The sequence below is a fragment of the Trichosurus vulpecula genome, assembly GCF_011100635.1.
Source record: "Trichosurus vulpecula isolate mTriVul1 chromosome X unlocalized genomic scaffold, mTriVul1.pri SUPER_X_unloc_2, whole genome shotgun sequence".
NCBI classification, from domain to species: domain Eukaryota; kingdom Metazoa; phylum Chordata; class Mammalia; order Diprotodontia; family Phalangeridae; genus Trichosurus; species Trichosurus vulpecula.
The window spans coordinates 1006100-1015638 of record NW_023494378.1 but is presented as its reverse complement, the minus strand read 5'-3'; the positions used below and the strand labels follow the sequence as shown (position 1 = coordinate 1015638).

General features: G+C 40.8%; 1 pseudogene; it reads left to right on the top strand.

Annotated features, from left to right (window-relative positions):
• The first annotated feature begins 7181 nt into the window (after positions 1-7181).
• On the top strand, positions 7182-8246 carry LOC118833167 (annotated as a pseudogene).
• The last annotated feature ends 1293 nt before the right edge of the window (positions 8247-9539 follow it).

Sequence of the window (9539 nt, the reverse complement as noted above, 5' to 3'; positions counted from 1 at the left end):
GAGACAGATGCAGTAAACCCATTCTGATGGCTTTCTCCCTTGTGGCCCAGGAGCCCTGGAGCAGGAATGAAGAAATCAGATGTTGGGGAAGGGCTCACTCCGAACTAAGTAAGGAGTCATCAGGCACAGGAGAATTCAGCCAGTAAGGAACTCTGAGCAGTAGCTAATGAAACATTGAAATGATTAGACTGAAAGCAAAGGTAGGTGAAGCCAGGGAGATAGAAACCTGGAGAAGGGCTGAGGGGTCAGAGAGCAAAAGATGACAGGGTAAAGAGTAGGAGAGGTAGAAGACTCTGGCATTACAGGGAGAGTAGATCTTCCACGTTGAACATTTTGGCCAGATAACAGGGCCAATGCACATTGTGTGTCCTTGGTGCCCTAGCTCCAGGTGAAGGGGCCTTTCTGCCTTCTGCCTGCTTGATTCCATCCAGTTCAATTAAGCTAATGTGCGGATTGGGTAAAAGGCATTCACCTGACAACTTTGCACCCTGGGCTAGGGGGTGGTGGGGAAGGGAGACTGTCTAGTCTCCTACTGTGGTCCATTCCAACTTGAGATTGTCTCCAAAGTAACCTGGGAAGGCATATCTGGGGCAGAAGATCACTTCCCATGGTTTCCTTTAGAAGCCTACTCTGCAGAGCCAGGACCATCACCTTTCTGGAACCAGAAGAATGGTTGAAAGGAGCCTTTCCCCTCCCTTGGCATCGGCCTCTGCCACGGGGGCAAAAATTTTCCCTCCTCCTACCTCCCAATGTCCAGTAATGAACAGGAATAAAGTCCTGAGACCTCCAGCATACACGCACACTCATTCAACTTGATAACCAGCCCATGATGTCCATGAGATCAAAGGTGACTGGATTTCAACCAGGAAATTAACAGATGAACTGTCTTTGGCATTCCTTATTGTATCAGAGTAGTAACCCTGCCTCCCACCCAAAAAAGGAAGAAGAAATGACTTCTGTTTGGCAGTTTTGTCAGGTCTCCCCCTACCCTTATCTGGGGCCTCTTCCCCACCTGATTTCCTCCAGAGCTTTAAGGTTTTGCAAATCGCTTTGCATATGTTGGGTTTAGCAGCTGTTAGCCTTTTTCAAATGAAACTGGGATTTGGACAAAAGAGGACATTCCAATCTAGCTCTTGGTTCTAGGGCCAAGGCCAAGCTGCTTTTTACATGTGCTTTTTCAGTCCCAGATGTGGAGGCCTCACACTTGGCCCAGCTCCTATGTGGCAGAAGCTTGTTGGAAATGTCTGCTACGTCTGAGAGAAGCACCAGCCTGGCTGGAAGAATGGAGAGGGCTAAAGGAACTGGAAGTGTTCCATCCTGCCCCTCCATGAAATGGGACACCAGGGGCAGGATGGGGGAGACACATGAATCCCTGGGGAGCAAAGCCCTGGCCCAAAGAGTCATTGGATCTGAAGTCTAGCCCCAGCTTAGCTGAGACTTGGCTGTGATGTTGGAGAATACCCTTCCATGGTCTGGACCTCCCTTCATCTCATCATCTAGTACTTGAGACTAGGTGGTACTCTGAGGATGGGGGAGTAGACACAGATCAGATCTACAAGATAAAGAGGAGGAGAATTGCTGAGTATTTGGTTCACTAGGTTCTCCATCTTACAGATTACTGTAAAATGTCAGAAGACATTACTAGGCCAGGTTACTGATGTATCCGGGATCACATAGTGTCTGAGGACAGAGTTGAGCTCAGATCTTCCTTACTCTTAATTCCTGTGCTCTGTCCACTTTGGCACAAATGGTCTAATAGACTACCTTTCTTTAAAGCAGAAAATATTTGTGAAGCAAGGCATCACTGCCTAGTCTAGTAGTTCTTTGCCCCATGAACTTTTCCTTAAACATTTTGATAGCTATCTATATAATTGGTTTCCTTTGTAATCTATGTAACTTATGCATTTAAAAAATTATCCTAAGAAAGGCTCCATAAGCTTCCTAAGACACTGCCAGAGGGATTCAGAGCACCATATCCTAGTGCTCTGGCCTCTGAGCAACAAAAAGATGAAGACTCCACACAATCTAGTGCCTTGTTCTCCTCAAACTATTTTCGTAGCATAGGTTTTCCTTCAAAGAGCAACCACATCTGGACTGTGTGACAGTGAGAGAGGATGGGCTGAAGTGACCTCAGCAGCATCCTTGGGGCTATTTGGCATCAATGAGTAACCTGCATAAAGGTATCAAATCTGCAGATGACATACTGGATAACAGGCTGGGGTGATGAGCCAAAACAAATCAAAAGGCATTTCAAAGAAAAGTGAAGTTCAGAAAAGCAACTGCCCAGCTTCTAACTAGATGAGGGGCAGCTGTAAACCTACTCCAGGACTGAGAAAAGGCTCTGGTGATTGAGAAGATGGCCTCAGGATGAGAGAACCAGCATGGGATTTAGAATCAAAGGATTAGCTAGTCTGGCTACTTACTACATTCCAATGCTTGGGAGGCTCTCTGGGCATCTGCTTGCTCACATGAATGATGGTGTTAGAATTTGGATGCGGTCTATGGTTTCTGCCAGCTGAGATTGTTCATTGGAAACTGAGAGGGAGGATCATTAGAGTGGTAGGAATGGAAGCCGAGTGACGGGAGTTTCGATGGACATACCCTACCAAGTGGGATGATTGAGATTGGCCACTGAACTGCAGGGGAGTCGGGGACCCCAGAAGCTGCTTAGGGGTAGGGGAAGCTCTTGAGGAGGTCTTTGCCAGCTCCATACCCAGTTCTTGCCAGTGGGTGGGTCCTCAACAGAATCGGAGGGTTATATATGCAGAACTGGAAGGCACCTTAGAGGCAACCAATTCAATCCCTCCCTTATGTAGGTGAGGGAAGTGAATGAAGTATCTGGCATTGCATCGTAGTACTGCAAAAGATTTTGAAGGGGAAAGGGTTTGCCTAAGGTCAGTAAGTTGGTGGAGGCCAGGTCTCTGGCCTCGCTGTCCAGGGTCCTTACTACTATTTAATAAAAGGTAAAACTGAGGACTGGGAAATGCCTCCCCTCCACTACTGTACATAGACCAAATGGGGGCAAAGAGAATATGGTACAGAAAAAGGACCACAATGCTATTGGAAGTTAGAGGACTACCTGCATTCAAATCCTGACACCTCTATGAAGGTGGGCATGTCAAGGTCTCAGTTTTTTATGTCAAATGAGGATATTACACTAGATGACCTCAGTAGTCCTTTCCACCTCTAAATCTGTGGTTCTAAGAGAAATGCCTGTGCAACCAACTGATGGGCCATCAATGCTGTTGGTGCTTTCTATGTTGAAAGAGTAGAGTCCACTGCACAACGCCCTAAATGCGCCCTAGACCAGGAGCCTGGGAACCTACCTAGGTCAACATGGTGCATATAGATTGGGGCTGAGGGTAGAGAATATTAATATAATTAGAAGATCATGATTGTCTGACATAGGGCCAGATTGCAGGAGGTCATAACCTCCTGCAATGTGAATGAGTTAGTGACTATTTTACAGAAGACCAATGACAAAGGAGGGAAAAGAAGTCAGACAAGGGAAGTAGGCTAAGAGAAGTAGTTTTTGTTTATCTATTTAGACTAGGGGAGACCTGAAAGTGTGTGTGTGGAAAAAAAATATACAGAAAGATCGAAAGAGTGAGGGTTAAGGATTAAGATCATAGGTTCATGAGTTGAGAGTAAAGAGAGAGGGTAGAATGAAAGGTCATAAATGCCAAATTTCCCCTACAAAATGAGCACAGAAAACACTAAACAAGTCTGAGCAGGAAAGCCTCCCCCTGGGAAAAAAAAAAGCCAGTGAGTCTTTTATCCAGCTTAGGTCAGCCTAGGAAGACAGAAAGGTCTGCAGCCACTGAGGTGAGAGGTGGCCAAGAGGTCAGCAGAAGTGGCATTGAATAGTTGTAGCAGCAGTGGTACCAGTGTCCAGGGACAACAAGGAGACTGAAACACCCAGTCAGAAGGACCCCAGGGGACCCCTGTTCTAGCACTGGGCACAGGATTAGGTACCATTTGGTAGGTTTGTTGCCCATTACCCAGTTCTGGATCTCAATTCCAGGGCAAAGAGTACTGGTATCCGTCTTAAGGAAGCAGGGGACCTACCTGGGAAAGTAGCAGAGTGTAGGCCAGGAGGGCAAATACCAGACCTCTCTCCAGTTCATACCACTTTGGAGACACCAAATTGAGGCCCCCAGATTGAGCTGTGAAAGCAGAAAGATATAATAGAAGTTCAGAGCAGTAATGCTCCCTCCCTGTCCAGAGGTGAGCAAAGCCCAAATCTAGCATAGAACCTAAAGTCAAGAAGTAGGTTGGAAAAATGAGAAGAAGAAAAAAAGAACCCAACCATAAAGTGCTACTATGGTGACCGAGAAGCTCAAGATACAAACTCAGAAGAAGACAATAACTAAAACATCTATAAGCAAAGCCCTTAAAGGGAGAAAAATGCAGATTGGAAACAAGCCCAACAAAAAATCATGAGAAGATTTAAGTGATTTTTAAGGGGGAAAATGATTTTAAAAAATCAAATACAAACAGTAGAGGAAAAATTGGGAAGAGAAATGAGAGCAATTCAAGAAAATTATGAAAATAGAATTAGCAAGTTGGTGAAAGAGGCACAAAAATACTGAATAATAACTGCTTAAAAATCAGAATCAGCTAAATGGTAAAAGGGGTACAAAAACCTCACTGAAGAAAATAAAAATTAGATTTGGTCGAGTGGAAGCTAATGACTCCATGATACATGAAGAAACAATAAAACAAAGTCAGAAGAATTTAAAAAAAATAGAAGAAAATGTGAAATATCTCATAGGAAAAATGACTGACCTGGAAAATAGATCCAGGAAAGATCATTTAAGAATTATTAGACTATCTGAAAACCATGATCACAAAAGGAGCCTAGACAGTGTGTTTCAAGGAATTATAAAGGAAAATTGCCCAGATATCTTAGAACCAGAGAACAAAGTAGAAATTGAGAGATCCACTGGCACCTCCTGGAAGAGATTCCAAAATGAAAACTTCAGGAATATTATAGTCAAATTCAAGAGCTCTAAGGTCGAGGAGAAAATATTACAAGCAGCCAGAAAGAAACTATTTAAATATCATGGAGCCACAGGCAATGTTACACAAAATTTGGCAGCTTCAACATTTTAAAAAGTGGACGACTTGGAATATGATATTCTAGAAGGCAAAGGAGCTAGGATTACAAACAAGAATAACCTACCCAACAGAACAGTATAATCCTTGGGGGGGGGGGTGGATATTTAATGAAATAGAGGACTTTCAAGCATTCCTGATGAAAAGACTAGAACTAAGTAGAAAATTGCATTCAAACACAAAACTTGGGAGGCATAAAAAGGTACAGTGTGAGACATGAGTGAGAAATCACGATTTAACAAGGTTAGACTGTTTATACTCCCATATGAGAAGATGATAGATATAACTCCTGGGAACACTATTATTAGGTCATTTAGAATGAATCTAGAGGACATTGGTAGTGGTCTATTATGTTGTCTGTGAGAAAAGAAAAATGGAAGGGTGCAAAAGAGAGATGTATTGGGAGAAAGGGGGAGAAGAAGAATGGAGAAAATTATCTCATATAAAAGAAGCACACAAAGAAGAGTTTTTACAAAAGAGGGGAAAAGGGTAGGGGGAGAGCGGATAACACTTGAACCTCACTCTCATTGGAATTGATTCAAGGAGAGAAGAGTATATATATTGCATGGTTATATGCCAATAAAACTGACAATCTAAATAAAATGGATGAATATTTACAAAAATATAAATTGTTCAGATTAACAGAAGAGGAATTAGAGTACTTAAATAACTCTTAGAAAAAGAAATCGAACAAGCTGTAAATGTGCTCCCTAAGAAAAAATCCCCAGGTAGAGTTACAAGCAAATTCTACCATTTAAAGAGTAGTTCTAATGCTATATAAACTGGTTTAAAAAAAAAACAGATAAAGGAGTCCTACCAAACTCCTTCTATGACACAAATATGGTCTTGATATCTAAATCAGAGAGAGCAAAAACAGAGAAAAAAAATATAAACCAATTTCCCTATTGAATAGTGATGTGAACATTTAAAAAAAAACTAGCAAGGAGACTATAGTAATGTATCACAGAGATCATACACTATGAGCAGGTGGGATTTATACCAGGAATCCAAGCCTGGTTCAATGTTAGGAAAACTATCAGTATAATTGACCATATCCATGACAAAACCAGTAAAAAAAAAATCATGATTATGTCAACATATGCAGAAGAGGCTTTTGACAAAATGATTTCTATGAAAACACCAGAAAGCATAAAATAGATGGAGTTTTTCTTGAAATGATAAGTGGTACCTATATAAAACCTAGAACCAGCACAGACATAAATAAGATAAGCAGTGAAGCAAAGATGTCCATTATCACCATTACCATTGAATATTGTACTAGAAATACTAGCTGTAGAAATAAGGGGGAAAAAGGTATGGAAAGAATAAGAGTAGGCAAAAAGGAAAGAAAATTATCACTTTTTGCTGATGACATAATAGTACACTTAGAGAATACTAGAGTCAACTAAAAACTAGTCAAAACAATTAACTTCAGTCAAGTTGCAGAATATAAAATAAATCTGCATAAATCATCAGCATTTCTATATATCACCAACAAAACCCAACAGGAAGAAATAGAGAAATTCTATTTAAAATAATGGCAGATGGTATAAAATACGTGGGTCTACCTGCCAAAACACACATAGGAACACAATTAGAAAACACTTTTCACACAAATAAATACATCCAAAAAATTGGAGAAATATTAATTGCTCATGGGTAAGCTGAGCCAATATTTTAAAAATGACACTACTCCCTAATTTAATTTACTTATTCAGTGACGTATGGATCAAACTACCAAAGAATTTACTTTATAGAGCTGGAATGAGAGCAGCTAGGGGACTCAGTGGATAGAGCACCTGACCTGGAGTCAGGAAGACCTGAGTTAAATCTGTCCTCAAACACTTACTAGCTGTGTGACTGGGCAAGTCACGTTGCTTCTCTTTGCCTCAGTTTTCTTAACTATAAAATAGGGATAATAACAGTACCTCCATCCCAGGATAGTTGTGAAGATCAAATGAGTTAATTATTGTAAATAAAATTTATTGTAAATTTAAAAAAAAACTAGCAAGGAGACTATAGTAATGTATCACAGGTGGGATTTATACCAGAAATCCAGGCCTGGTTCAATATTAGGAAAGCTATCCGTGTTATTGACCATATCCATGACAAAACCAGTAAAAGTATAGCGCCTGGTATGTAGTAAGCTCTATATAAGTGTTAGTTATAATCATTAGAAAAAATAATAGTTTGTGGTAGTGGTATTTAGAGTATAGTGTGGAGCCAGTATCTCCTAGAATCCTGTGGTCCCACTTACCTACCCACCAACCAGTCCTTTACTCAGCTCTATGCCCTTTCCTCTCTCCCTTCTCTCTGTATGCTTTCCAGCCAACCAACTGGCAACAGACATGTCTGAGAGTCCTGAGTACAAATCCTTCTTCACCATCATGGCTACCTCAGCCACCATAGTCTTCAGCATTCTTGGTATTGCTTATGGCACAGCAAAAAATGGAACTGGTATTGCAGCCACCAGTCACACAAACTGAACTAATCATGAAGACAATCATTCCTATTGTCATGTCTAGTATCATCACTGCCCTGTGGAAGAGCTCCCTTCAGCTGCAGGCAGGCCTCAAAATGGGTCTGAGTGGGCTGGCACTTAGCTGGCTTTGCCATTGGTGATACTGGTATTCAGAGGACAGCCCAGCAGTTCTGACTATTCATGGGCATGATCCTGATCCTGATCTTAGCTCAGGTACTTGGCTTGTACCCCCTGACTGTGGCCCTCTTTCTCTCTACAAAGTAGACCCTATTCTTTTCCCTTCTTCCCAGTGCCCCACTCAATTCTCACCCCTGCAGCCACAGAGTATGATGTGATATCTTGATATGTATCTCAAACCAGCCCATCCCTCCCAATTGACTCCAGAACTAATGTCCTGACACTTGGTGTAGTTATCCAGTCAGTAGTCAGTCTTAAGTAGATGGTCAGTAGTAAATTCATAATGTCTTAGTGACTCTTCTGTCCGTGTTGCTCTGCAGTTGAATGAAAGGCCCCCAAACTGAGCCCAGCTGGGCAGCCATGTCATCTCCCTACTCATTTGCCATTAGTATTCTGTGTATAAAGATGAATTTGAGTTGTAATTTTTCTCTTTGCTGGATGTTTATTTATAAAGATTTGATATGCTCATAATGTTTATGGAGCAAGAATTTTCCATTTCTCATGCTAAAATTTATATATAGGTATCTTATTGTACTGTGAGGTTAAATGCCAAGTGCTGAGAACTCCTTGGATATGATCATTTGAAATTCAAGATTGCTATTGTTTCCTAATATTAGTAAGAATTGTATGATTTGGGAACATGTTGAACATGTATTTCCAGTGGTGCTGTGGTACTGGGCCAGGGCCCACAGTGATATTTCCAAATAAAATCCTGATTAAAAAAATGACAAAATTCATCTGAAGGAACAAAAGGTCAAGAATATCAAGGGAATCAGTGAAAAAAAATGTGAAGGAAGGTGGCCTTGCAGTACCAGATTTCAAACTATATTACAAAGAGTAAACATCAAAACAATCTGGTACTGGCTTAGAAACAGAGTGGTACATCAGTGGAATACATGGGGTAAACAGTATACTGAAACAAATGAGCACAGTAACCTAGTGTTTGATTAATCCAAAAATCCAAGCTACTGGAGCAAGAACTCACTATTTGTGAAAAATTTCTTGGAAAACTGGAAAGCAGTCAGGGAGAAATTAGTCAGAGACCAACATCTCACACTGTCTATCAAGATAAACTCAAAATGGGTACATGATTTAGACATTAAAGGGTAATATAAGTAAATTAGGGGGCATGGAAAAAATACCTATCAGAACTATGGACAGTGGAAGAGCACATGATTAAACTAGAGATACAGAGGATCATGGAGATAAAATGGATAATTTTGATTGCATGAAATTAAAAAGGTTTTACTCAAACAAAACCAATGCAGCCAAAATTAGGAGGAAAGTGGGAAACTGGGGTGGGCGGGATTTACAGCAAGTTTCTCTGATATGATAAAAGCCTCATTTCTCAAATATGTAAGGAACTGAGCCACATTTATAAAAATAATAGCTATTCTCCAATTGGTCAAAGGACATGAACAAGCAGTTTTCAGAAAAAGAAATCAAATCAATAATCACATGGAAAAGTGCTCTAAATCATTAATAATTAGAGAAGTGCAAATTAAAACAACTCTGAGGTACCATCTCACACCCATCAGATTAGCTAACATGACAGAAAAGGAGAAGGACAAATCATGGAGGGGATATGCAAAAACAGGAACACTAATGCACTATTGGTGAAGTTGCAAACTCTTCCAACCATTCCGGAGAACAATTTGGAACTACACCCAAATGGCTATTAAACTATGCATACCCTTTGATCCAGCAATACCATTACTAAGTCTGTATCCTAAAGAGATCATCATAAAAAAAGGGAAAAGGA